At 43.6% G+C, this 27770-nt stretch overlaps 1 pseudogene; it reads right to left on the bottom strand.

Annotated features, from left to right (window-relative positions):
• Nucleotides 1–2878: 2878 nt before the first annotated feature.
• Nucleotides 2879–3894, bottom strand: LOC124722693 (annotated as a pseudogene).
• Between the last annotated feature and the right edge of the window lie 23876 nt (nt 3895–27770).

Genomic DNA, 27770 nt, shown 5'->3' with positions numbered 1-27770 from the left:
AGTTAGCCTTTTTTCCACATGCGACTATTCTGAGTTGAGAAGTGAAGAGAATTATGTTCAAAGTTCCATTAAATTGATAACTTCAGCAGACAGCAGAATTGCGTTTTAAAAAATGTAACCGAGAATGTAATAGAACACGCGACGTCTTATCGACGCTACTAGCTGTGACATAGCTACAGCACCTCTGGAAGCGAACAACAGTTCCTCCAGAACTTCCGCATTCCACAGTGCTGTGAAATAATGCATATGGCCGGACTAAACTCCTGAGAGACAAACAGTTGCAGCATTTCTTTTGCACTGTATGATGGTTTCAACAAACAGATAGCGCAATTGAGTAGCTCAAATGGAAAGGAAGATTTCCTACTTAAATTTCTGCATCCTATACTGTTGACAGTTCTGTGTAGGTGGCAGTTACGTTATTTTATTTCGGTGATTACAAAATAGAGTCGAATGTATGCACTGGGTATCCAAGGCAGCTAGTTCATGGCGATTCGGAGGAGGAGGATGATATTAGTGTTTAACGTCCCGTCGACAACGAGGTCATTAGAGACGGAGCGCAAGCTCGGGTGAGGGAAGGATGGGGAAGGAAATCGGCCGTGCCCTTTCAAAGGAACCATCCCGGCATTTGCCTGAAGCGATTTAGGGAAATCACGGAAAACCTAAATCAGGATGGCCGGAGACGGGATTGAACCGTCGTCCTCCCGAATGCGAGTCCAGTGTGGTAACCACTGCACCATCTCGCTCGGTATGGCGATTCGGTCAACCAAGTAAATGAATGTACTGAACATTCTGCAAACCACTACAGGGAGCCTGTGTGTCAGAATTCTCATCTTGTGTACCGCAACGGTGTTATGATAGAGAAATGAGTCATGGAGAAGAGGGTCTGGTGGTCTGTTGGACTAATGAGAGTTTCATACGATGATGGTCTGGGTTCAATTCCAACTTCTGCCGATGTTTTTTGATAGGGAGAGGCAGATTCTATCCTCTTCTGTCTACGCCAAGTGAAGAAGGTATAATGGCATTCTGGTCTGAAAATCACATTAAACATGATATTCCTTCTCTACCAAGAAGACGTTAGGTGGAACCACAATAAAGTAAGGAGTGGCGACATGCATAAACATTTCTTATACTAGTTATTTATTTCTAGTGACGAAACAAACCCCGTGTATGGTCACAGGACACTTATTCCATCTTTTGTTTGAGCTTCTGTATGTCGATAAAATTGGTTCTGAACTGGGAATGCAACTCATACCGACCTTAACGCGGAATTTGATCCCTTCGTTACAGTACAGCTCGACTACAACTTGTTGTTTGTTCAAAACTGCAGATTCCTCAACATCTCCACATATTGCGCATGAATGGGTTGGAATCCTGGCCCAGCACTAAAGTTTTCACTATATATTATGAAGCTCTAGCATGAGAACACCTATATGCTGGTGGATAATAATATTTACTTTTAATGCATTTTCATTCGCTGTCAACACTAACGATATCTGACGTTTCTGACTCCCAGTGAGACGCAGAACCATTTGCGAGAACACTGTAAGTTCAAGGATGTTATTCCGAGCTGCTGGTGGAGAAAAATTCGGTAAGTGTCGTCTCTTCGTGTGTAGTCAACAACGATATGTGTGGGGTTCGATTCCTAGTCATCACTGAACTCTTCGTCATATTATTTCTAGTTCAAACATGCTCACATGTCGCTACTGGTCTAACAAACCCGTACTTAACGTTCCTTCTCTCTAGAATATAACAGCGATAAGTGCCGGGTTGGAGTCCTGGGAAGGAAATATTAAAGTTTAGTCTCGTCATTTCAGTTAATACATCTAGCTACTGCCGAGAAAACCCGATATGTCAAAGTTGATTGCGCTTTGATAACAATCCGATTAGGTTCTGGGTTCGAATCCCTGTCCAACACAAAGCTGTACCTCACTGCATTTCAAGTAAGTTACTTGTGAAGAAGCAGTATTTAATATCTCTCGTAGTTCGTTAACGGGGACAGTAGATGCTTGGTAGGAATTCGCGACCGTTAAAAATGTTTACGTTATGTAATTTAAAGTTGTTATTTGTTAACTGATACTGTCTAAAATCGAGGTATATCACCCTCTTTATGCCTAGTCAGGAATGACTGTTAATTTCCATCAGTCACGAAATCTTAGTTTGCATGACCTGGGTTTGAATCCATATGCAGAACGAGGTGGTTCGTCGTGTCATTTGAAGTTCATACATATTCTCAACTAGCTGCTTGTGAATAACGTAAATTTTTAATGACATTTTGTGTTAAATAAGAAGTATTGTATGTTACTTTGAAGAGGAAATCATGAATACGACGAACTTACTACGTGCATTACCTATCTGACGTAATAATGAGAGTGGTAACATTTCAAGTATGTCATTTATTGCAATAAATGTGAGCTTACAAGCCTTAAGGACAGTCTTATCTGTGATGAGGTGTTCCCTGATATTTTTAGTATCGTGGTATTACTCTACATCTTGAGTTATTGCGATACAGAGCAGTGTTTTCTAGTGGTGACTTGTTGGAAACATTTTCAGTAGTCAAACGACTGTACCAAGGAGCGATTAAAGGACCTGCTAGACAGCTGTGATATGTGGGTTGCATGTGAATCAGGCGAAATGCAATCCAGGTCGTTCGGATACTTTTGAGTATGACCGTACATCTAAAACTGTGTATTGATTCAAAGTAAAGAATATAAAAACGTTTTTACATTGGAAGTATCACTCTCTAATTGTATAAAACCTCAGTAAAGGTCTATTATTAACAGACTTCGTAAAACTTATAACGAGAGAGAAAACTGTAAACAATGAAGAACTGAACAACAATGATTACTGCACTGCACCTCCAGAATGGCATTTGAGTCCATCACAGGTTGAGTTCCACTAATACTGGTTCTTTGGAAACTTAAGAAAATATCTTGTGGGAATATTTGTTTCTTACTGTGGACAACGATTTCTTCAGCTTCATCTTCAACATATCATTCAATTAAAAACCAGATCCTTGATTTCTTCAAAACTGTAACCAGAATAATACTGAATGGTTTTTGTCCACCCTGATTTTTCTTTCATTTCTAAGTCTAGTACTACAGCAATTGCAGCCAACTTTGAATCCGATTCGGATACAAATGCATATTCCGTAAGAGAGAGTTCAAGGATGTAACGTGCCAATGTGAGAACTGGTAGCGTTACTTTGTAACACCTTCCATATCTAATAAGAAATCTGTATGAGAGTAGGATGCCCAATTGAAATCCTACATTATTCAAGATATTTATTTCCGTCCTTAAGAGTTCATTCTTGTCATAAGCTATATCACATACATATGACGTTTCATAGAGCATTGGGGTCATTCATTCATCACATTTGCTGGCAAAAAAGATGGCAGTTGCACCAACTAATTGTAAAGTTTCGTTGGATACAGTAACCTTTCACAAATATAAATCTGTAAGGTTAGCAGCAAAGTGTAATGTTTCATGGTTAAGCTCAAAATTCTCTTGTGTTTCCACCACTCAGTCGACAAGCTTAGTGTTTATACTGGTTGGCCTCTCCATGTAGTTACCAATTACAAACTTTGCTTCTCTTTCTTTGAGGTAACTGAATATATCCATAGCATATTCTGAAACATGGACTGAGTCACCCACATTTTCTGCATGAAAGTGTTCAATACCAGGTGGAGGTTGTCGTGCTTTATTCGTTTGCTCATCCTTTGTAGTTAGTTTTTTACTGGACGATCCAAGTTCTTCCACAGCTGTCGAATACAGCTCATTGTCAGTCGAATCTGGCAATTTCACATGAACGAAAGTTAGAACTTCTGTTTTGTCACATATGGGTTTCCAATATGAGCTTTGGTGTACCTTTTCAGGTTTTATGTTTGCTTTCGCCATTTGCACTTTTGGAGGGAATGTTGGAATATTATCCCTGACAGTTTTTTTTATGTGGCACAGCAGCTTTATTCCTATTTTCTGACTTTTTAAGGTTTTTCTTAGCAACATGATAAATCGTTTGCATAATCTTTTTTGAGTGTTTTTATTTGTTGCAATTTTCTTTGATAGATCAAACACTGATCTTTTAGGCAACTATTTCATCGGAGAAACATCTTTTCGCTTTGAAATTTCGTCAATCAGTTTCACATCAGAGTTCTTTTTCGTGCGTTTACTAACTGATCTTTTCGACATTGATGTATCACCAAGAGATTTTTTTGATGCTGTCTTTTTGTGCCGCATTAAACATGCAGACGTTACGCACACGAAAAATACGATGGAGAAGTCAGGATAGAAGCTATTCCCAGTGGTGCTTGTGCTTTCTGCGGCACTACAGCACAGAACTAATTAGAAGTGGTACACAGAAATACTACTCCCGGAAACTCAGTCTGCAACCCTATGGAAATTCTGAACAGTTTTCGAAATTCTGATTACTGTTAAGATCACATGCAATTGGTTGAACCTTGGTCACTCAGCTAAGGGGAGAGACGCTCAGAAGAGTATACCACTGCAGTCCAAGCTCCTAGCTCCGTGCTGCGTAGGGTCTGTCTTACGTCACTACAATCAGAATATTTGTCACATTTTATTCCAAGTCGCTCACAGTTTTCAAGTGAAAAATCGGCACCTCTTCGCCGAAGATCACGTGCTCTGGAGCACACATCGCCTTGTATCACGCCCAGGGGATAAAACTTCATAAAAACAACTGGTCTTTTTCATTTAGAATGCTGAACAAAATCACATAAACATAGGGACGAGAGTCAGATATTTTATGAGTGCATCCCTAAGCCCGGCGTACCCGTTTTTCTCACAGTGTCTGTACTTTTCCTTCTCACACTACCTGCTATAGACGGAATCCTTCCATGTTCATCATTTCACAGGTAGGGGAAGCACTCACACAACGGGATTCTCTTGCTTCTCCATCTGACACCAATGTTTCTCATTTAACAGGTTGGGGAGACACTCGATGAGATCCAACTTTCTCTGGTAAGATCCCAATATATTCTGTTAATGGACGTCTGTAAATCTGGTCTGATTGATCACAACCAATATTATCAAAATGATCGACGTACTCATTTACTGGCACTTTGGTCATGTAGCTTCATGGAATGCAATGAAGTGTATTGACGTAACGTTTACCACTCATTTCAGATACTTGGCTCACTGCACATGAAATCAAGTATTCAAACAGACTGTCAGAAGTTTAGACGAGTGGCACATTTCTTGCAACTAGAATTAATCGCTTCTAATGGCATTACAAGTTATTTTCACGAGAATATGCGTGAACAACCGTGACGCGGGTGTTCGAAGATTTGGCGGTACGATACAAAAACAAAAGTATCTCCGCTCGTGAAATTTGTTCAAACCGATTATACGTCCCTCTCTCTCTCTTTTAGAATTTTCAGATGAATCACTGTCCAGTATACTTTACGTCTCCCATTACCATCGCGATTTGGTTCATTGTTGTTCTCGTCACATGACACACGACTTGGGAATTATCACTCCCAAATAAATAACCGATACTTAACCGTCAACACTGATGTGAAATACGTAACTTCTGTGGTTAGAATTTTAATTATTTCGACAAAATACTGTAAATTATGTTCTGCAGCTGTGGCATCGAGGCTGCATGATACACGCACATCTACATCTACATCATACTCCGCAAGCCACCTCATGGTGTGTGGCAGAGGGTACTTTTTGTAACACAAACAGAGCCCTCCAACCCCATTCCCCTCGCGAACAGCGCTTGGGAAGAATGATTGTCGGTAATCCCCTGTATCGGCTCTAATTTCTCGAATTTTCTCCTCATGGTCATGACGCGAGACGTATGTAGGGGGAAGTACACTACTGACCATTAAAATTGCTACACCAAGAAGAAATGCAGATGATAAACGAGTATTCTTTGGGCAAATATATTATACTAGAGCTGACATGTGATTACATTTTCACGCAATTTGGGTGCATACATCCTGAGAAATCAGTACCCAGAACAAACACCTCTGGCCGTAATAACGGCCTTGATACGCGTGGGCATCGAGTCAACCAGAGCTTGGATGGCGTGTACAGGTACAGCTGCCCATGCAGTTTCAACACGATATCACAGTTCATCGAGAATAGTGACTGGCGTATTGTGACGAGCCAGTTACTCGGCCACCATTGACCAGACGTTTGCAATTGGTGAGAGATCTGGAGAATGTGCTGGTCAGGGAAGCAGTCAAACATTTTCTGTATCCAGAAAGGCCCGTACAGGACCTGCAATATGCATTCGTGCATTATCCTGCTGAAATGTAGGGTTTCGCAGGGATCGAATAAAGGGTAGAGCCACGGGTCATAACAAAAAAATGGCTCTGAGCTCTATGGGACTTAACATCTGTGGTCATCAGTCCCCTAGAACTTAGAACTAATTAAACCTAACTAACCTAAGGACATCACACACATCCATGCCCGAGGCAGGATTCGAACCCGCGACCGTAGCGGTCACGCGGTTCCAAACTGAAGCGCCTAGAACCGCACGGCCACACCGGCCGGCGGGTCATAACACATCTGAAATGTAACGTCCACTGTTCAAAGTGCCGTCAAAGCGAACAAGAGGTCACCGAGACGTATAACCAATGGCACCTAAGACCATCACGCCGCATGATACGCCAGTGTGGCGATGTCGAATACACGCTTCCAATGTGCGTTTACCGCGATGTCGCCAAACACGGATACCACCATCGTGATGCTGTAAACAGAACCTGGATTCATCCGAAAAAATGATGTTTTGCCATTCGCGCAACCAGGTTCGGCGTTGAGCACACCATCGCAGGCGCTCCTGTCTGTGATGCAGCATCAAGGGTAACCGCAGCCCTGGTCTCCGAGCTGATAGTCAATGCTGCTGCAGACGTCGTCGAAATCTTCGTGCAGATGGTTGTTGTTTTGCAAACGTCCCCATCTATTGATTCAGGGATCGAGAAGTAGCTGCATGATCCGTTACCGCCATGCGGATACGATGCCTGCCATCTCGACTGCTAGTGGTACGAGACCGTTGGGATCCAGCACTGCGTTCCGTATTACCCTCCTGAAGCCACTGATTCCATATTGTGCTAACAGTCATTGGATCTCAACCAACGCGAGCAGCAATGTCGCGATACGATAAACCGCAATTGCGATAGGCTACAATCCGACCTTTATCAAAGTCGGAAACGTGATGGTACGCATTTCTCCTCCTTAGACGAGGCATCACAACAACGTTTCACCATGCAACGCTGGTCAACTGCTGTTTGTGTATGAGAAATCGGTTGGGAACTTTCCTCATGTGTTCACGTTGTAGGTGTCGCCACCGGCGCCAACCTTTTGTGAATGCTCTGAAAGGCTAATCATTTGCATATCACAGCATCTTTTTCCTGTCGGTTAAATTTCGCATCTGTAGCACGTCATCTTCGTGGTGGATCAATTTTAATGGCCAGTAGTAGTGTAAATAGTACCCAACTTTGAACCGGAATCTGGTGATTTATCATAGTACTGGCCAACACCATGATGTAGTTGTAATTTTGTAAAGAAACTTCTAGTTAAAATTTACCATTGCCGTGTTTAGTGTTATTTCACTTTCTGACGAGATGCGTTCGTTTGACTACTGTCATAACATTGTCACATTGTAAATTGTGTAAATGCGTGTATTTCTGTGATAAGATTGCAGCATTAAACCAAAAATATTTACAGCTTACACAGTTGTTGCTCTGTCCTCAAAACCTTACACTGTGAATCTGAGTCTGGCATCTGCTTTTCCCACTATTTGGCTTACACTGCAGCGCCAAAGAAACTGGTATAGGTATGTATGTTCAAAAACAGACATATATAAACCGGCAGGAAACGGCGCTGCGGTCGGTAACGCCTATATAAGACAACAAGAGTCTGGCGCAGTTGTTAGATCGGTTACTACTGCCACAATGGCAGGTTATCAATATTTAAGTGAGTTTAAAAGTGTTGTTTTAGTGGGGGCATGAGCGATTGGACACAGCATCTCCGAGGTAGCGATGAAGTGGCGATTTTCCTACACGACCATTTCACGAGTGTAGCGTGAATATCAGGAATCCGGTAAAACATCAAATCTATGACATCGCTGCGGCCAGAAAAAGATCCTGCAAGAATGGGACCTACGAAGATTGAAGAGAATCGTTCAACATGACAGGAGTGCAACCCTTCCGCAAATTTCTGCAGATTTCAATGCTGGGCCACCAACAAGTTCCAGCGTTCGAACCACTCAATGAAACATCATCCATATGGGCTTCCTCAGCCAAAGGCCCACTCGTATACCATTGACGACTGCATGACTCAAAGCCTTACGCCTCGTCTGGGCCCTCTAACACCGACATTGGACTGTTGGTGACTGGTCGGACGAGTCTCGTTTCAAATTGTATCGAGCGGATGGACGTGCACGAGTATGGAGACAACCTTACGAATCCATGGACATCGCATGTCAGCAGGGGACTGTTCAAGCTGGTGGAGGCTCTGTAATGGTGTCGGGCATGAGCAGTTGGTGTGATATGGGACTCCTGATACTTCTAGATACGACTCGGACAGATGATATGTACATAAGCATCCTGTCTGATTACCTGCATCCATTCATATCCGTTGTGCATTCCGACGGGCAATTCCCGCAAGACACCGCGACTCCTCACACGTTCAGAATTGCTACAGAGTGGCTACAGGATCACTCTTCTGTGTTTAGACACTTCCACTGGGCACCAAACTCCCCAGACATGAATGTTATTGAGCATATCTGGGATGCCTTGCAACGTGCTGCTCAGAAAGGATTTGGACCCCCACGTACTCTTACGGATTTATGGACAGCCCTGCAGGATTCATAGTATCAGTTCCCTTCAGCAGTACTTTAGGCACTAGGCGAGTCTATGCCACGTCATGTTGCGACAGTTCTGCGTGCTCGCAGGGGCCCTACACTATATTACGTAGGTGTACCAGTGTTTTTTGGCTCTTCAGTGTATATGGTCATTCCACTTATGGTCGCTCCGGATAGTTACTCCTAGATATTTTAAGGCAGATACGGTTTCCGGCAGTTTGTTATCAATAGTGTAGCTATGCAGTAGTGGATTTCTTTTCCTATGTGCGCCGGCCGGAGTGGCCAAGCGGTTCTAGGGGCTTCAGTCTGGAACCGCGCGACCGCTACGGTCGCAGGTTCGAATCCTGCCTCGGGCATGGATGTGTGTGTCGTCCTTAGGTTCGTTAAGTTTAAGTAGTTCTAAGTTCTAGGGGACTGATGACCTCAGATGTTAAGTCCCATAGTGCTCAGAGTCATTTTTTTCCTATGTGCAATATGTTACATTTACGTACGTACAGCATCAACTGCCAGATCCTGCACCATTCATTAATTCTCTGGAGATCATTTTGCAAATCGTTACTGTCTCCTGGCATTGCTACTTTGTTACAGACTACTGCATCACCTCGGAACAGCCTTAGAGAGCATCCGACGCTTTCAACTAGATGATTTATATATATTGTAAACAGTAACGGTCCTATAACACTTCCTTGGGGTATACCGGAAATTACCTTTACATCTGTCAGTTTTGTTCAGTTAAGAGCGACGTGTCTAGTTCTGTGTGCAAGGCAGTCCAGAATCCAGTCACAAATCAGTTCCGATACTCGATAAGCTCGTATTTTTTTCACTAAACGGCAGTGCGGAAAGGTGTGAAATGCCTTCCTGAAGTCAAGGAACACGGCATCAACCTGAGCGCCATTGTCTACGGCACTGTGGATCTCATGGAGGAACAGAGTGAGCTTAGTTTCGCAGGATTCCTGTTTGCGGAATCTATGTTGATTTTTATAGAGGAGATTTTCCTTGTTCAAGAATGTCATAATTCTTGAGCATAAAACATTTACCATAATTCTACAACACACTGACGTCAACGATATAGATGTATAATTGTGTGGATCTGTCCTACTACCCTTCTTGAAATCAGGAAGGACCTGTACTTTCTTCTCGTCGCTGGGTACCCTTCGTTGCTTAAGCGATCTACGATAAATCACTGCTAGTAGGGAAGCAAGTTCTTTCTTCTTTCGCATAATCTTTGCAGAATCTTATAGGTATCTCATCTGATCGTGACGCTTTTCCACTACTGAGCGAATGTAGTTATTTTTCTGTTCCGCTATCGGTTATCTCAATATCTGCCATTTTGACGTTCATTCGATGACTGAAAGGAGGAACCGTGTTACTAGCTTCTTCGGTGAAACAATTTTGGAAGACCAATTCAGTGCTTCGGCCTTCTCTTTGTCGTATTTCGTTTCGGTGCCAGTGTGGTCACTGAGTGAATGAATAGACGATTTTGGCCTACTTACTGATTTTACATACGATCAAAACCTCTTAGTGTTTTTACTCAGATCAGTTGACGTCGTTTTACTTTCAAAGTCACTCTTTATTCACATGAAGTGCTGAGTGCTATTGACAAGGGATTTCAGATCGATTCCATATTCCTGGATTTCCGGAAGGCTTTTGACACTGTACCACACAAGCGCCTCGTAGTGAAATTGCGTGCTTATGGAATATCGTCTCAGTTATGTGACTGGATTTGCGATTTCCTGTCAGAGAGGTCACCGTTCGTTGTAATTGACGGAAAGTCATCGAGTAAAACAGAAGTGATTTTAGGCGTTCCCCGAGGTAGTGTTATAGGCCCTTTGCTGTTCCTGATCTATATAAACGATTTGGGAGCAATCTGAGCAGCCGTCTTCGGTTGTTCACAGAGGACGCTGTCGTTTATCGACAAATAAAGTCATCAGAAGATCAAAACAAACTGCAAAACGATTTAGAAAAAATATCTGAATGGTGCGAAAAGTGGCAGTTGACATTAAATAACGAAAAGTGTGAGGTCATTCACATGAGTGCTAAAAGGGACTCGTTAAACTTCAGTTACAAGATAAATCAGTCTGATCTAAAAGCTGTAAATTCAACTAAATACCTAGGTATTACAGTTACGTAGAACTTAAATTGGAAAGAACACATAGAAAATGTCGCGGGGAAGGTTAACCAAAGGCGGTGTTTTATTGGCAGGACACTTAGAAAATGTAACAGACCTACTAAGGAGACTGCCTACACTACGCTTGTCAGTCCTCTTTTAGAATACTGCTGCGCGGTGTGGGATCCTTACCAGATAGGACTGACAGAGTGCATCGAAAAAGTTGAAAGAAAGGCAGCACGTTTTGTATTACCACGAAATATGGGAGAGAGTGTCACAGAAATGACACAGGATTTGGGCTGGAAATCATTAAAAGAAAGGCGTTTTTCGTTGCGACGGGATCTTCTCACGAAATTCCAATCACCAGCTTTCTCATCCGAATGCGAAAACATTTTGTTGTCGCCGACCTACATAGGGAGGAACGATCACCACGATAAAATAAGGGAAATCAGGGCTCGTTCGGAAAGATATAGGTGTTCATTCCTTCTTCGCGCTATACAAGATTGGAATAATAGAGAATTGTGAAGGTGGTTCGATGAACCCTCTGCCAGGCACTAAAATGTGATTTGCAGAGTATCCATGTTGATATAGATGTAGATGAACACTTCTCTCATTGCTCTCCTTACGGTCATTTTCACTTCTGTTGCGGCGAAACGACAAGCGCCGGCACGAAGATCAAGAACGATAGAGCAGAGCGGGCTGTGAGACGACGTCAGCCAATAGCACGCAGACTAGGACGTCACCGCGACAGGAGCGGCCTCTATACGAAGAGAATAAAAGTGACGCGCCACCTAGCCTCAGCTGCGCTATGTAAGGTGTCAGGCAAATCCAACACATTCCATGAAAACCCTGACATGATAAGCAAATCCAGTAGTATGTCACATAGCTCCGAATAAATCGTGACATTAAATTAACCAAAGTAATACGAGTAACGAGTGAGCAAATGGAATACCACAGACTAACACAAGAATGCCTAAATGCATGTCATACCTTCCCACCGTGAGACAGACGCAGTTCCGAGGGGAGAAACGAGAACAGAAGCCGAGAGCAGAACCGTGTTAAGCTAGAAGGCCCTACGATAAGGGACGGACACCCACGTCGCCAGCTAACCTCCAGGACCACTCCCCCCCCCCCCCCCCAGCCCACGTTTAAAGATAGAGCCCTCCAGAAGAACAGTATAGATCTTACGATAACACTAAAAGGGCCATACCAGCTGCAAGTTTTAGCGTGAGACTTCTTCGCGTCTCTGTTACGTTGCAAACTTTAAAAACATTGCTCCACCGCGAAAAGTATAACGTTTCTCATTGGACAGACAGAATTTTTGTAGGCGGAGCTTAAGGTTAACATTGAGACCCTGATTGGTCAGATGAAAACACAGCCAGATAGTTTTTTTTAAAACTAACTTCGGTAAATTGTAGTAACGAGAAGTTAGGAGAGAGTTACTTTCGAGAGGGCGAGTTGTATGGAGCTGAGCCGCCCGCCGCCCTCTGACGCTCCATAACCAACGACAAGATAATGAACGCACGCGATGTCGAATTTTTGAACGCATAAGCCTTCACTCAGAACTCCAGAAGTCTCATCTGTTACATCCCATTTTTACGTAATACTAGTGTCGATCGTCAATTGAAGCTCATAGTATTCACATTTGCTACGTAAGTTAAAATCTGAAACGCGATGATTTTTCTGTTATATAATTATTGAGAAGCCACATCAGCCACTGTAATTTACGACAAGTTAGATAAGTAATAAAGATAATTGAGGGTCACTGTAGACCATTTTGATAGTTTTCTCTTTTGTGAAACTTAATTTAAACCTAGATTACAGATGTGATATGGCATAGGTCATCCTTCGATCTATTGTAGAACTTGGAAACCCATTCAGGGAATATTCGTTCACATTTTTGTTGAACGCAGTTGGTTTTTATCATCCTGTATTAAAACATTTCCTTTTATCAATAGTGCAATTTATAAACAATGTTTTGTGAGTAGAATAAAATTTCCAATGGTAAACTTAACTACTTTTTCGACGTTATTTTATCAGCTAACTAAAAATAGGAAAGCCTTGAACCCCTTCCACTGAATTTAGTTAGTATTAAGATTATTTTATAGGGAGTTCAGTGGAGCTGACGCTGAAATCGTTACGTATTTGGTTATATCATCGCTAGTCTCACTGAACTCTTCTGAACTCTATATGTCATATGTGGTCTGGCGTCTCCTTACCAGCAACAGGTCCCAGGTTCAAACTAGTCAATTCCCTAAAAAACACGCTCAGAGCGTCGTTGCGCGAAAGTGGTAGGGAGACACGACTTAGAACAACAGAAACCACGCAGAATGTTAGAGCTAGAAGAGAGGACTAGAAGAGTCGCACTAGTAGAGCTGCTCTAGAAGAGCCGTGAGTTTTGATCAATTACTTGCATGGACATTGTATATTTCGAAGGACCCTGATTACTTACATGTCGCCCACTGCTTGCGACAACTCGTTGTAAATACGAAGTTAAGTACAGTCAATTCAGTTACTGTAATAAACTCCATTAATATGATGTTGTATAACTATCCGAGAAAACAGCTTCCTAGGACCCTTGTAAGTAGGCTGTCTAGGTTTTTATGTTGGTAACGTCACGTGGCGCTCTGGCTGTGCTGTGTGTAGTCTGTGGCTGGTTGGCATTGTGTCTAACTTTTGAAGATTTTGTTCCATTGTGTCTAACTTTTGAAGCATTTGTCCCATTTCTTGGATTAATTGACTAGAAGAAGGGATCGGTTGGTAGGACATGTTCTGAGACATCGAGGGATCACCAATTTAGTATTGGAGGGCAGCGTGGAGGGTAAAAATCGTAGAGGGATACCAAGAGATGAATACACTAAGCAGATTCAAAAGGATGTAGGCTGCAATAGGTACTGGGAGATGAAGAAGCTTGCACAGGATAGAGTATCATGCAGAGCTACATCAAGCCAGTCTCAGGACTGAAGACCACAACAACAAAACAACAACAACTATTGTAATAACAATGCACTGGCGTCTGAAACATGTTCCTCAGTGCTATTCGGCAGTGCCTCTGAACCGGCAATATTCGCATTTTGAAAAGCAGAAAATGTGTCTTGACTTATTTGAGAGAACGGTGAGGACGCAAAACCTGAATCTACAGTATTTGCAAGATTGTGTCCTGTCATTTCGGAATCATGAGGCGAGCTGTTGGCGACCGTTCGATCGATAATGCTTTCCTGTTCACTAATTGTTTCACTGTCTACACCATTATTTGCCGCCCACTCCATTTCCCTATGCACCAACATAAAAACGTTAACAGCCTACTTACATAGGAAGGAAAACACTACTTCTTCAAGACTGCATGGAAATCCACTACTTCCATGTGCATTTTCTTTTACTGCCCAGACTTTGAGGAAAAAAGAAAACTGTAATTACTATTGTCATGAATGATCAGGACTGTCTTTATGAGAAGAATTTTTGCTTTTGACCAACATTGCATCAACAAGTGAGTGCATTTGATATCTTTGTTATTGTAATTATGAAAAATTTAATAAAATCATTATTGGCCACTGCCCAAAACAATTTGTAAAATTTTTTGTGGGGAGCATGGGGGCTGTGTAAGTAGGCTGTTTAGGTTTTTATGTTGGTAACGTCACGTAGCGCTCTGTATGAAAATCACTGGCTGTGCTGTATGCAGTCTGTGGCTGGTTGGCATTGTTGGAATATTCGCTATTGTAGTGTTGGGCAGTTGGATGTGAACAGCGAGTAGCGTTGCGCAGTTGGAGGTGAGCCGCCAGCAGTGGTGGATGTGGGGAGAGAGATGGCAGAATTTTGAGAGCGGACGATCTCGACGTGTTTCCATCAGAAAGAGTAATTTGTAATGCTGTATATCATGAACTGATATATATACCCCCTATATAATGACTTTTGAATATTATTAAGGTAAATATATTGTTTGTTCTCTATCAAAATCTTTCATTTTCTAACTATGCCTATCAGTAGTTAGTGCCTTCAGCAGTTAGAATCTTTTATTTAACTGGCGGTATTGGCGCTCGCTGTATTGCAGTAGTTCGAGTAACGAAGATTTTTGTGAGGTAATTGATTCATGAAAGGTATATGTTATTGTTAGTCAGGGCCATTCTTTAGTAGGTATTATTTAAAGTCAAATTGCGTTGCACTAAAAGTATTGTGTGTCAGTTTAGTGTTGAATAGAATAAGTAAAGAGAGAAATGTCTGAGTACGTTCAGTTTTGCTCAGCTGTTTGAAAACCAAACAACGTAAGAGGTTTATCAGTACAGTTGTTTATAATTTTTCTAAGGGGACGTTTCAGCCTGTATTACACCACTGGGAAGGATCCCTCAACTGCATTCAACTTTTCTTTTTCAGCTAAGCCACGACTCTCTATAATCGCGTTCTCTACTCACCAGTGACGACTATCGACCAGATGTGGCATCACGTATCGATTCCTCCCCACAGGTGCCGTTACGTTGGTAATGGAATTGCAAGTTCCTGTTCGACGCCAGTAGCTATGACACGGGATCTAGCGGACACCATGGGAAGCGTCAGCTGAGCCACACCTCCAACGGTTCTGTTCTACTAGCGCCCTCTGCTGTCCAAAAAAACACAGTGTGATCAAAAGTATCCGGACACCCCTAAAAAAACATTTTTCATATTAAGTGCATTGTGCTGCCACCTACTGCCAGGTACTCCATATCAGCGTCCTCAGTAGTCATTAGACATCGCGAGAGAGCAGAATGGGGAGCTCCGCTGAACTCACGGTTTTCGAACGTGGTCAGGTGATTGGGTGTCACTTGTGTCATACGTCTGTACGCGAGATTTCCACACTCCTAAACATCCCTAGCTCCACTGTTTCCGATGTGATAGTGAAGTGGAAACGTGAAGGGACACGTATAGCACAAATGAACACAGGCGGACCTCGTCTGTTGTCTGACAGAGACTGCCAACAGTTGAAGAGGGACGTAATTTGTAATAGGCACACATCTATCCAGACCATCACACAGGAATTCCAAACTGCATCAGGATCCACTACAAGTACTATGCGAGTTAGGAGGGAGGTGAGAAAACTTGGATTTCATGGGCGTGCGGCTGATCATAAGCCACACATTACGCCGGTAAATGCCAAGCGACGCCTCGCTTGGTGTAAGGAGCATAAACATTGGACGATTGAACAGTGGGAAAACGTTGTGTGGAGTGACGAATCACGGTACACAATGTGGCGATCCGATGGCAGGTTGTGGGTATGGCGGAGGTCCGGTGAACGTCATCTGCCAGCGTGTGTAGCGCCAACAGCAAAATTCGGAGGTGGTGGTGTTATGGTGTGGTCGGGTTTTTCATGGAGGGGCTCGCACCCCTTGTTGTTTTGCGTGGTACTGTCACAGCACGGGCCTACATTAATGTTTTAAGTACCTTCTTACTTCCCGCTGTTGAAGAGCAATTCTGGGAAGGCGATTGCATATTTCAACACGATCGAGCACCAGTTCATAATGCACGGCCTCTGGCGGAGTGGTTACGCGACAATAACATCCCTGTAATGGACTGGCCTGCACGGAGTTCTGACCTGAATCCTACAGGACATCTTTGGGAAGTTTTGGAACGCCGACTTCCTACCAGGCCTCACCGACCGACATCGATACCTCTCCTCAGTGCAGCACCCAGTGAAGAATGGGCTGCCATTCCCCAAGGAACCTTCCAACGCTTGATTGAACGTATGCCTGTGAAAGTGAAAGCTGTCATCAAGGTTTAGGGTGGGCCAACACCATACAGAATTCCAGCATTACAGATGGAGGGCGCCATGAAGTTGTAAGTCATTTTCAGCCAGGTATCCGGATACTTTTGATCACATAGTGTAGCACGGCCGGCGGCAGCAATTCAGCTCATTTGCACTTAGAGCAACTGTGCTACGACACCTTCGTTCGTGCATCATCCTTGTTGATATAATGATAACTGGAGTCTGTTTCTTGCTGCTTCACTGTAATGAGCCTTCTTACGTTTGGAGAAATACAAGTTAAGTAAATCTGTTGTTTACTGTGTTAATTTGCTCGCTGAGCATTTCTTCTCCTGTCCGGCTTTCCTACGACGACAGTTACTGCACCACGCTGTAGGCCACCTCTCCTTACTGCTGCGTACGAAGTCGCACACAGTATGGGATATGCGGGATGGGAAGCGATACTACAGTATGCTTACAAACTAACAATTTATATAATCACCTATGGTGTGTGTGTGTATGAAGTTACGTTGTTATCGGCACATGTCATCTGGGTGATTCACGGTTTTTGTCAGCCAGCGTACATAGTGTGTTATGTGCCCCCAATGCCACAACGTTTACATCCTCAGTGTATATAAAGCACTTTATAAATGTCTTAATCTGTGGCTATGGGTTTGAGACGTACTCCACATTCATAATTTTCAAGACTGCTTCCAAAATTTCAAACAATATGATTTTTTTTCAATTTCTGATAAGCAGCTTAAAATATGGTACACTACTGGCCATTAAATTTTCTACACCAAGAGGAACTGCAGATAATAAACGGGTATTCATTGGACAAATATATTATACTAGAACTGACGTGTGATTACATTTTCACGCAATTTGGAAGCATAGATTCTCAGATATTAGTACCCAGAACAATCATCTCTGGCCGTAATAAAGCCTTGATACGCCTGGGCATTGAGTCAAACAGAGCTTGGATGGCATGTACAGGTACAGCTGCCCATGCAGCTTCAACACGATATCACAGTTCATCAAGAGTAGTGACTGGCGTATTGTGACGAGCCAGTTGCTGAGCCACCATTAACGAGGCGTTTTCAGTTGGTGAGAGATCCGGAGAAAGTGCTGGCCAGGGCAGCAGTCGAACATTTTCTGTATCCAGAAAGGCCCGTACATCACCTGCAACATGCGGTCGTGCATTATCCTGCTGAAATTTAGGGTTTCGCAGGGATTGAGTGAAGGGTAGAGCCACGGGTCGTAACACATCCGAAACGTAACGTCCACTGTTCAAAGTGCCATCAATGCGAAGAAGAGGTGACCGAGACGTGTAACCAATGACAAACCATACCATCACGCCGGGTGATACGCCAGTATGGCGATGAAGAATACACGCTTCCAATGTTGCGTTCACCTCGATGTCGCCAAACACCGATGCAAACATCATTATGCTGTAAACAGAACCTGGATTCATCCGAAAGACTGACGTTTTGCCATTCGTGCACCCAGGTTCGTCGTTGAGTACACCATCGCAGGCGCTCCTGTCTGTGATGCAGCGTCAAGGGTAACCGCAGCCATTGTCTCCGAGCTGATAGTCCATGCTGCTGCAAACGTCGTCGAAATGTTTGTGCAGATGGTTGTTGTCTTGCAAACGTCCCCATCTGTTGACTCAGGGATCGATACGTGGCTGCACCATCCGTTACAGCCATGCGGTAAGATGCCTGTCATCTCGACTGCTAGTGATACAAGGCCGTTGGGATCCAGCACGGTGTCCCGTATTACCCTCCTGAACCCACCGATTCCATATTCTGCTAACAGTCGTTGGATCGCGATCTACGCGAGCAGTAATGTCGCGACACGATAAACCGCAATCGCGATAGGCTACAATCCGACGTTTATCAAAGTCTAATATGGTACGCATTTCTCCTCCTTACACGAGGCATCACAACAACGTTTCACCAGGCAACGCCGGTCAACTGCTGTTTGTGTATGAGAAATCGGTTGGAAACTTTCTTCATGTCAGCCACCGGTGCCAACCTAGTGTTAATGCTCTGAAAAGCTAATCGTTTTCATATCACAGCATCTTTTTCCTGTCGGCTAAATTTCGCGTCTGTAGCACGTCATCTTCGTTGTGTAGCTATTTTAATCGCCAGTAGTGCATTTTACAGGGTGAAAATACACGTTCTTACCAATACCAGAATTTTACTAATTAGGTTTCGAATTATTAACCTCTTGTCAAGGCTACAAAAATGATACATGTACAATAAAACAGTTAAAACACAATCTTCACCAGCAGTGAAATAAAAAAAAATCGTGAGGATTTTGTGGCGTAATCTTATCCACATGTATGAAATTCACAAAGCAGTCTCTGTTAATGATGCCGCATAAACAAAATTCATTCACATTATCACGGTGACCCTAGCCTTACGTTATTGCGCAACACTAACATAATTAGAGCTTAGTTTCTCTTCTTCTATCATTATATCTGCCCACGGCCGTGATACTGTCTTCTTGTCCCATTTTTTTTTCTAGTCCTACAGCAATTATTCTGGAGGTTCAATTACGCGTTCGACCATTAAGACTTGTTTCCGTGACCTGCGACATCGCTTAAGGCGAACGCCGGGATGTTTACTTTGTTAGCGACGTCCCATCTCCTTCCCCACCCTTCCTAAGCCCGAGCTCGCGTTTCGTCGTCGACGCGAAGTTAAAACATAATATCCCTCACTCCCTTTTCTGCTGCAATTTATTAAACTCATCATTAGACATCCGTCTGAATGATCACAGTAACAACATATCCTTTAGTGGCCAATATTAAAAGCCTTAATTCGCTTTTCATAATGGCAGTGCGGCGGAGGGTGATGTAGAGCACGTAATGCGTCACTGTGCACAGGACTAGACAGCACGGCGACTCCCGTCTAAGGTCAGGCACGTGGCGTCGCTAGATGCGGCAAATGCGCGACCCACGCTCACAGCGGCAAATGGAGTTTGCTTTTATTCGTACCAAGTGAGACAACGCAGCTGTAATATGCAGGAATCACAGTTCAAAGTCGAATCCAATGCTCTGATTTAGCTTTTCTAGTGGTTTCCATACACTGTTACGGAAAATCCGCTACTTATGCTTCTTCTACGAGCCTTCATCTTATGGCGCTTCTGACAAAAACTGGAACTGTTTCTTTCGGACCATCATCATCTACACTTCATTTCCCGTGATTGTAACTGTCTTATTTGTGACACTACGGTCGCAGGTCCGAATCCTGCCCCGGGCATGGATGTGTGTGATGTCCTTAGGTTAGTTAGGTTTAAGTAGTTCTCGTGGACTGTGCCGCTGGTCCCGGCGGAGGTTCGAGTCCTCCCTCGGGCATGGGTGTGTGTATTTGTCCTTAGGATAATTTAGGTTAAGTAGTGTGTAAGCTTAGGGACTGATGACCTGTAAGGTGTCAGGTAAATCCAACACCTTCCATGAAAACCCTGACATGATAAGCAAATCCAGTAGTATGTCACATAGCTCCGAATAAATCGTGACATTAAATTAACCAAAGTAATACGAGTAACGAGTGAGCAAATGGAATATCACAGACTAACACAAGAATGCCTAAATGCATGTCATACCTTCCCACCGTGAGACAGACGCAGTTCCGAGGGGAGAAACGAGAACAGAAGCCGAGAGCAGAACCGTGTTAAGCTAGAAGGCCCTACGATAAGGGACGGACACCCACGTCGCCAGCTAACCGCTACGACCACACCACCCACAAGTTTTTAGCGTGAGACTTTTTAGCGTCTCTGTTACGTTAGGACCACCCCCCAGCCCATGTTAAAAGCTAGAGCCCAACAGGAGAACAGTATAGATCTTACGATAACACAAAAAGGGCTAAACCACCCGCAAGTTTTAGCGTGAGACTTTTTCGCGTCTCTGTTACGTTAGGACCACCCCCCAGTCCATGTTAAAAGATAGAGCTCTCCACAAGAACAGTATAGATCTTATGATAACGCTAAAAGGACCACACCAGCTGCAAGTTTTAGCGTGAGACTTTTTTGCGTCTCTGTTATGTTGCAAACTTTAAAAACATTGCCCCACCACGAAAAGTATAACGTTTCTCATTGGATAGACAGAATTTTTGTAGGCGGAGCTTAAGGTTAACATTGAGACCCTCATTGGTCTGATGAAAACACAGCCAGATAGTTTTTTTTTAAACCAGCTTCGGTAAATTGTAGTAAGGAGAAGTTAGGGGAAGGTTTCTTCCGAGAGGGCGAGCTGGACGGAGCTGCGCCGGCCGCCGCCCCCTGACGAACACCGACAAGGTAATGAACGCACGCGATGCCGCATAACAGCGCATAAAGCTTCACTCAGAACTGCAGAAGTCTCATCTGTTACATCCCCTTTTTGCGTAATGCTAGTGTCGATCGTCAATTAAAGCTCATGGTGTTCACATTTGCCACTTGAAGTAAAAATCCGAAACGCGATGATTTTTCTGTTATATAGTTATTGAGAAGCCACATCAGCCACTGTAATTTACGACAAGTTAGATAAGTAATAAAGATAATTGAGAGTCACTGTAGACCGTTTTGATAGTTTTCTCTTTTGTGAAACTTAATTTAAACCTAGATTATTGATGTGATATGGCATAGGTCATCCTTCGATCCATTGTAGAACTTGGAAACCCATTCAGGGAATATTCGTTCACATTTTTGTTGAACGCAGTTGGTTTTTACCATCCTGTATTAAAACATTTTCTTTTATCAATAGTGCAATTTATAAACAATGTTTTGTGAGTAGAATAAAATTTCCAATGGTAAACTTAACTGCTTTTTCGACGTTATTTTACCAGCTAACTAAAAATAGGAAAGCCTTGAACCCCTTCCACTAAATTTAGTTAGTATTAAGATTCTTTTGCAGGGAGTTCAGTGGAGCTGACGCTGAAATCATTAAGTATTTGGTTATATCATCGCTAGTCTCACTGAACTCTTCTGAATTCTACATGTCATGTGTGGTCTGGCGTCTCCTTACCAGCAACAGGTCCCAGGTTCAAACTAGACAATTCCCTAAAAAACACGCTCAGAGCGTCGTTGCGCGAAAGTGGTAGGGAGACACGATATAGAACAAACATACGCAACGCAGAATGTTTAGAGACCTTAGAAGTTAAGTCCCTTAAGATTTCACACACATTTGAACATTTTTCTGTTTAAGTAGTTCTAACAAGGGAACCTCCCCATCGCACACCCCTGAGATTTAGTTATAAGTTGGCACAGTGGATAGGCTTTGAAAAACTGAACACAGATCAATCGAGAAAACAGGAAGAAGTTGTGTGGAACTATGAAAAAAATAAGCAAAATATACAAACTGAGTAGTCTACGTGCAAGATCTACAACATCAAGGAGAGTGTAAGCTGAGGAGCGCCGTGGGCCCCTGGCTAGCGCGAGCAGCTGCGGAATGAGTGGTTCTCGCTTCAAATCTTCCCTCGAGTGAAAATTTTACTTTCTTTATTTTCGCAAAGTTATGATCTATCCGTTCGTTCATTGGCGTCCCTGTTCACTGTAATAAGTTTAGTATCTGTGTTTTGCGACCGCACCGCAAAACCGTGTGATTAGTAGACGAAAGGACGTGCCGCTCCAATGGCAACCGAAAACATTTGATCGCAAGCTCATAGGTCAACCGATTCCTCCACAAGGAAACACGTCTGATATATTCTATATGACACTAGTGACGGCATGTGCGTCACATGACAGGAATATGTTGTCGACCCACCTAACTTGTACACTTGGCAAATGGGTAAAAAGATTCTTCTACCTTGCCCGATTTAGGTTTTCTTGTGGATGTGATAATCACTCTCAAAAAAGTGATGAAAACATAAGAGTTTGTCACATAAACTGCAACAAATGAATGCAACAGTTTCACAGTCGCACAGTTTTCCCTGTGCTCTGTCAAAACATATGTTTTTAACGTTTTCAAATTTTTCCGTGTGTATACCGTCAAATCCTGCGTATGTCCAACCAAATCTGAACATGTCCTGGAATTTTGGAGAGCGAAGTTGATTGTCTGTGAGTGCCTGAACTTTGTAATTGTCTGAAAATAAAAAATTAAACTCCTCACTCTTTTTTTTCATTTTGTTCGTTATTGATCGTTGTGTTGGGTCGTTGCGGACGTCGCAAGACATCCTGTTCAAGTTCGGTGGTTGATCCTTCCACTCAGTTTTTTATTACAGAGGCCAGCCAGCTCCCTGACCAAACACGCTGAGCTACCGTGCCGACAGTTTTTCCCATTTTGTTCATTTTTTTCGTTGTATCTGCTCGGGGCGGACGTCGCAAGATACCCGTTTCAGTTCGTCGTTGATCCATTAACTCAGTTTTTTATTACAGAGGGCAGCTAACCCTCTGACCGAACACGCTGAGCTACCGTGCCGGCTACTCGAGGGCAGATGTGAACCAAGGACCTCTCGTTCCGCAACTGCTCACGCTAACCACGTGACCACGGCATTCCTGAGCTCACACCAGCGTTGATGTTGTCTATCTTGCGTATGGACTACTCAGTGTGTATATTTTGCTTATTTTTTTCATAATTCCAAACAACTTCGTCCTGTTTTCTCGATTGATCCGTGTTCCGTTTTTCAAGGCCTATCCACTGTTCCAACTTATAACTAAATCTGAGGGCAGTGTGATGGGGAGGTTCCCTTGTACGTTCTAGGGGACTGATGACCTCAGAAGTCCCACAGTGCTCAGAGCCATATGAAACATGTTATTTGTGATGTATACCACGTGATGGGAACTGGTGAGGTACTCTTATCAGCTGTCATTATCCTATTACACCTCGCATGCTTCTTGGAAACAGTGCATCCGAGATATTTCGGGTGAAATGCATTTTAGGCAAACCTCTGACAACTAATTGTAGAGAGAACTTAACATCAGTTAATGAAGAGCCTCTTCAGTTTGCTAATCGTTTTTTTTATTTTAGTCTGTGAAGTAGTTTCACCACTGAAGAATTTGCAGATTCATTACAAACTGGCTTAAATAAAAATGCGGAAACCAGTCGTGGACTACAGTAAACAACATATTAGCAAAAATGAAATGAGCGTGTGGCATTGTCGGCCGGGAGGCCCCACCCGGGGAAGTTCGGCTGCCGAGTGCAAAACTTATTTCAGTCGACGCCACATTGGGCGACTTGCGTGCCGGTGATGACGGTGAAATTATGAGGAGAACAAAACAACACCCAGTCCACGAGTGGAGAAATTCTCCAACCCGGCCGGGAATCGAACCCGCTGCCTGGTAGACAAGCATGTTATATTTTTTTCTTTTTTTGTTGATCTTATATTGTTCTATGTTGTTCGTTGAATTTGTTCGTGGTGGACGTCCGATGACACTCGTTCAGGTTGTTCGTTGATCCGCTCACTCAGTTTTTTATTACAGAGGGTAGCTAAACCCTCTGACCGAACACGCTGAGCTACCGTGCCGGTACCACTCAGTCACGCAGGCGGACAACATAATAGCAATTTGGTGGTTATTCATTAATGTAGTACTAAGTTGCCAATTAGCAGCACTCTCCAAACAGGAAGAAAATGTACGGTCCAGCCATATTAATGAGACCACCACCAAAGGTTATTAAAAGGTAGATTTGGCCCGAAGCGAAACGTGATGTGATTCGCTGGCGCAGTGACTTCATTATAGGAGCAAAGCGTGGCAGCGGCGCGCGCAACGAGCGGCTCTTAAGTACAAATAACTACTTATAACTGCAGAAATTGTTTAAAGCATTTGATTTACCTGTTTTGATGTCAACAGTGGATAAAGAGTGCCAGTGCCGGGATTTTCTCTTTTCTGCTACTGCTGCCTTTTTGCATTTTCAGCTTCCTACTGAGGACGTGCATGCGAATGAAAAGTCTTGTTCAGCCATATAGTTTGATTATTTATGGTGAAAAATCAGCATATTTGGTTCGGGCAGCAGCGCATATTGTGTTCACTATATTTCTTTCCTCCGAAATACTTTATAAACCGTTAAATTAATTAAAAATGAGCTCCAACTGTGACATTTTCTGTAGCCATCTGTCGAAACTGAAAGCCCACTGCGAGACAGGACTTCAGTCCAGCCAAAATGCTCCACATCTGTCGCAGAACGACATAAAATATCACTTGACGGTGTTCCCAGTATGTAGTCATACTTCTTTGCACGTTGCACGCTGTTGCCACTAGCCAGGTATCGAAACCTTTCTGCAGAGCAGTCAGGTCCCCCTGTGACAGCTGATACTTCTGGTGCAGGTTCAAGAGGAAAGTTAATACGCTACTGGCCATTAAAATTGCTACACCACGAAGATGACGTTCTATATACGCGAAATTTAACCGACAGGAAGAAGATGCTGTGATATGCAAATGATTAGCTTTTCAGAGCATTCACACAAGTTTGGCGCCTGTGGCGACACCTACAACGTACTGACATAGGAAAGTTACCAACCGATTTCTCATACACAAACAGCGGTTGACCGGCGTTGTCTGGTGAAACGTTGTTGTGATGCCTCGTGTGAGGAGCAGAAATGCCTACCATCACATTTCCGACTTTGTTAAACCTCGAATTGTAGCCTATCGCGATTGCGGATTACCGTATCGCGACATTGCTGCTCGCGTTGGTCGAGATCCAATGACTGTTAGCAGAATATGGAATCGGTGGGATCAGGAGGGTAATACGGAACGCCGTGCTGGATCCCAACGGCCTCGTATCACTAGCAGTCGAGATGACAGGCATCTTATCCGCATGGCTGTAACGGATCGTGCAGCCACGTCTCGAACCCTAAGTCAACAGATGTGGACGTTTGCAAGACAACAACCATCTGCACGAACAGTTCGACGACGTTTGCAACAGCATGGACTATCAGCTCGGAGTCCGTGGCTGCAGTTACCCTTGACGCTGCATCACAGACAGGAGCGCCTGCGATGGTGTACTCAACGACGAACCTGGGTGCACGAATGGCAAAACGTCATTTTTTCGGATGAATCCAGGTTTTGTTTACAGCATCATGACGGTCGCATCCGTGTTTGGCAACATCGCGGTGAACGCACATTGGAAGCGTGTATTCGTCATCGCCATACTGGCGTATCACCCGGCGTGATGGTATGGGGTGCCATTGGTTACACATCTCCGTCACCTCTTGTTCGCATTGATGGCACTTTGAACAGTGAACGTTACATTTCAAATGTGTTACAACCCGTGACTCTACCCTTCATTCGCCGGCCGCGGTGGTCTCGCGGTTCTAGGCGCGCAGTCCGGAACCGTGCGACCGCTACGGTCGCAGGTTCGAATCCTGCCTCGGGCATGTATGTGTGTGATGTCCTTAGGTTTAAGTAGTTCTAAGTTCTAGGGGACTGATGACCACAGCAGTTGAGTCCCATAGTGCTCACAGCCATTTGAACCATTTTACCCTTCTTTCGATCCCTGCGAAACCCTACATTTCAGCAGAATTATGCACGACGGCATGTTGCAAGGTCTGTACGGGCATTTCTGGATACAGAAAATGTTCGACTGCTGCCCTGGCCAGCACATTCTCCAGATCTCTCACCAATTGAATACGTCTGGTGAATGGTGGCCGAGCAACTGGCTCGTCACAATACGCCAGTCACCATTCTTGATGAACTGTGGTATCGTGTTGAAGCTGCATGGGTAGCTGTACCTGTACACGTCATTCAAGCTCTTTTTGACTCAATGCCCAGTCCTATCAAGGCCGTTGTTACGGCGAGAGGTGGTTGTTCTGGGTATTGATTTCTCAGGATCTATGCACTCAAACTGCGTGAAAAGTTCTAGTATAATATATTAGTCCAATGAGTACCCGTTTGTCATCTGCATTTCTTCTTGGTGTAGCAATTTTAATGGTCAGTAGTGTATCTTGCAGTTTTCTTTCATCATCTACCATTTCCAGTGCTACGTTTGCGTGGGGCATAATTCCTATGAACAGATTTGAAGTAAAAGTCCGTCATTGTCATGCGCCTCTACAGAAGTTTCATGTGATGGAGGAATATCATGAGCACTGTGCCCCAAGAGTAGCAGCCGTAATCGATGTTTCACTTTTGTGATACTCGAAAAAACTTGGATTTCTAAATAAATCCTTTGACGTTCTCTGCCCTCGACAGTGAGGTGAATATGTGACAGTTTAGGAAACAACTTCATTTCACTCCGATCTAATGTGAGCAGTCCTTCTGCAACAGATGTGTTAACAGCTTTCCCTGGGAATTTACTCTGTGACCCGGACACTTGTCCTCATTAATATAAATAAATGTAGAATCTCTGAAAACAACTAAATTCATTTATTTGGATACTGTGCACTTGTAAGGCAGGCAAATATCTGTGTCGCATTAAGACCTTCTCACACAGTTTGATTTTTCATGCCGAGGTCGCACACTACCTCAGCAATATTGTAGCCAACATCTGGCATGGAGCAGATGACAGCGTTCAGCAGATCGTCTGTTACCTTTGAGTCAAAATCATATTAGACATGTTGATTCAATCTTGAAAACAAACAGCGTATCATAACAAATAACACGTACCATGGTCGGCCGTTGTGGCCGAGCGGTTCTAGGCGCTTCAGTCCGGAACCACGCTGCTGCTACGGTCGCAGGTGCGAATCCTGCCTCGGGCATGGATGTGTGTGATGTCCTTAGGTTAGCGACCGTAGCGGTCGCTCGGCTCCAGACTGTAGCGCCTAGAACCGCACGGCCACTCCGGCCGGCTTGATAATACAGATTACTGCTCATTTATTAGCTGCAAAACATCTGTAACCAACCAGGAAAGCATCTGAAACCGTGTGATGTCCACCTTTTCGGAATTAATAGTCCTGCTAGTGGGAAACCAACCCGATTTCTTAAAAACAAGTTAACACTTCCTAGATACAGCACAAAGGGTAACTGCTTTGCAAATGTCTTCTATTTGCCACTTTGCTTGTTTCTTTTCACTCAGAAAGCAGTTTATCATCGTTGTTGAAAACATTTGTCTAGTATTTTAGTCACATTCTTCTGCACTTGCTCCTTTTGGTACTTTTTTACTGTTTTATTTTCTCAACAGACTCTTTCACTTTCAGTTTCAGGCGCTGCTCACTATACTGCAGTTTTATACTCGTAGATGTCAGTCTGCGACTCCTATACTCTAATTATTCTATGCC

This window comes from Schistocerca piceifrons, chromosome X, assembly GCF_021461385.2.
Source record: "Schistocerca piceifrons isolate TAMUIC-IGC-003096 chromosome X, iqSchPice1.1, whole genome shotgun sequence".
Taxonomy (NCBI): domain Eukaryota; kingdom Metazoa; phylum Arthropoda; class Insecta; order Orthoptera; family Acrididae; genus Schistocerca; species Schistocerca piceifrons.
The sequence above is the reverse complement of the archived record's forward strand: the minus strand, read 5'-3'. Positions and strand labels throughout refer to the sequence as shown.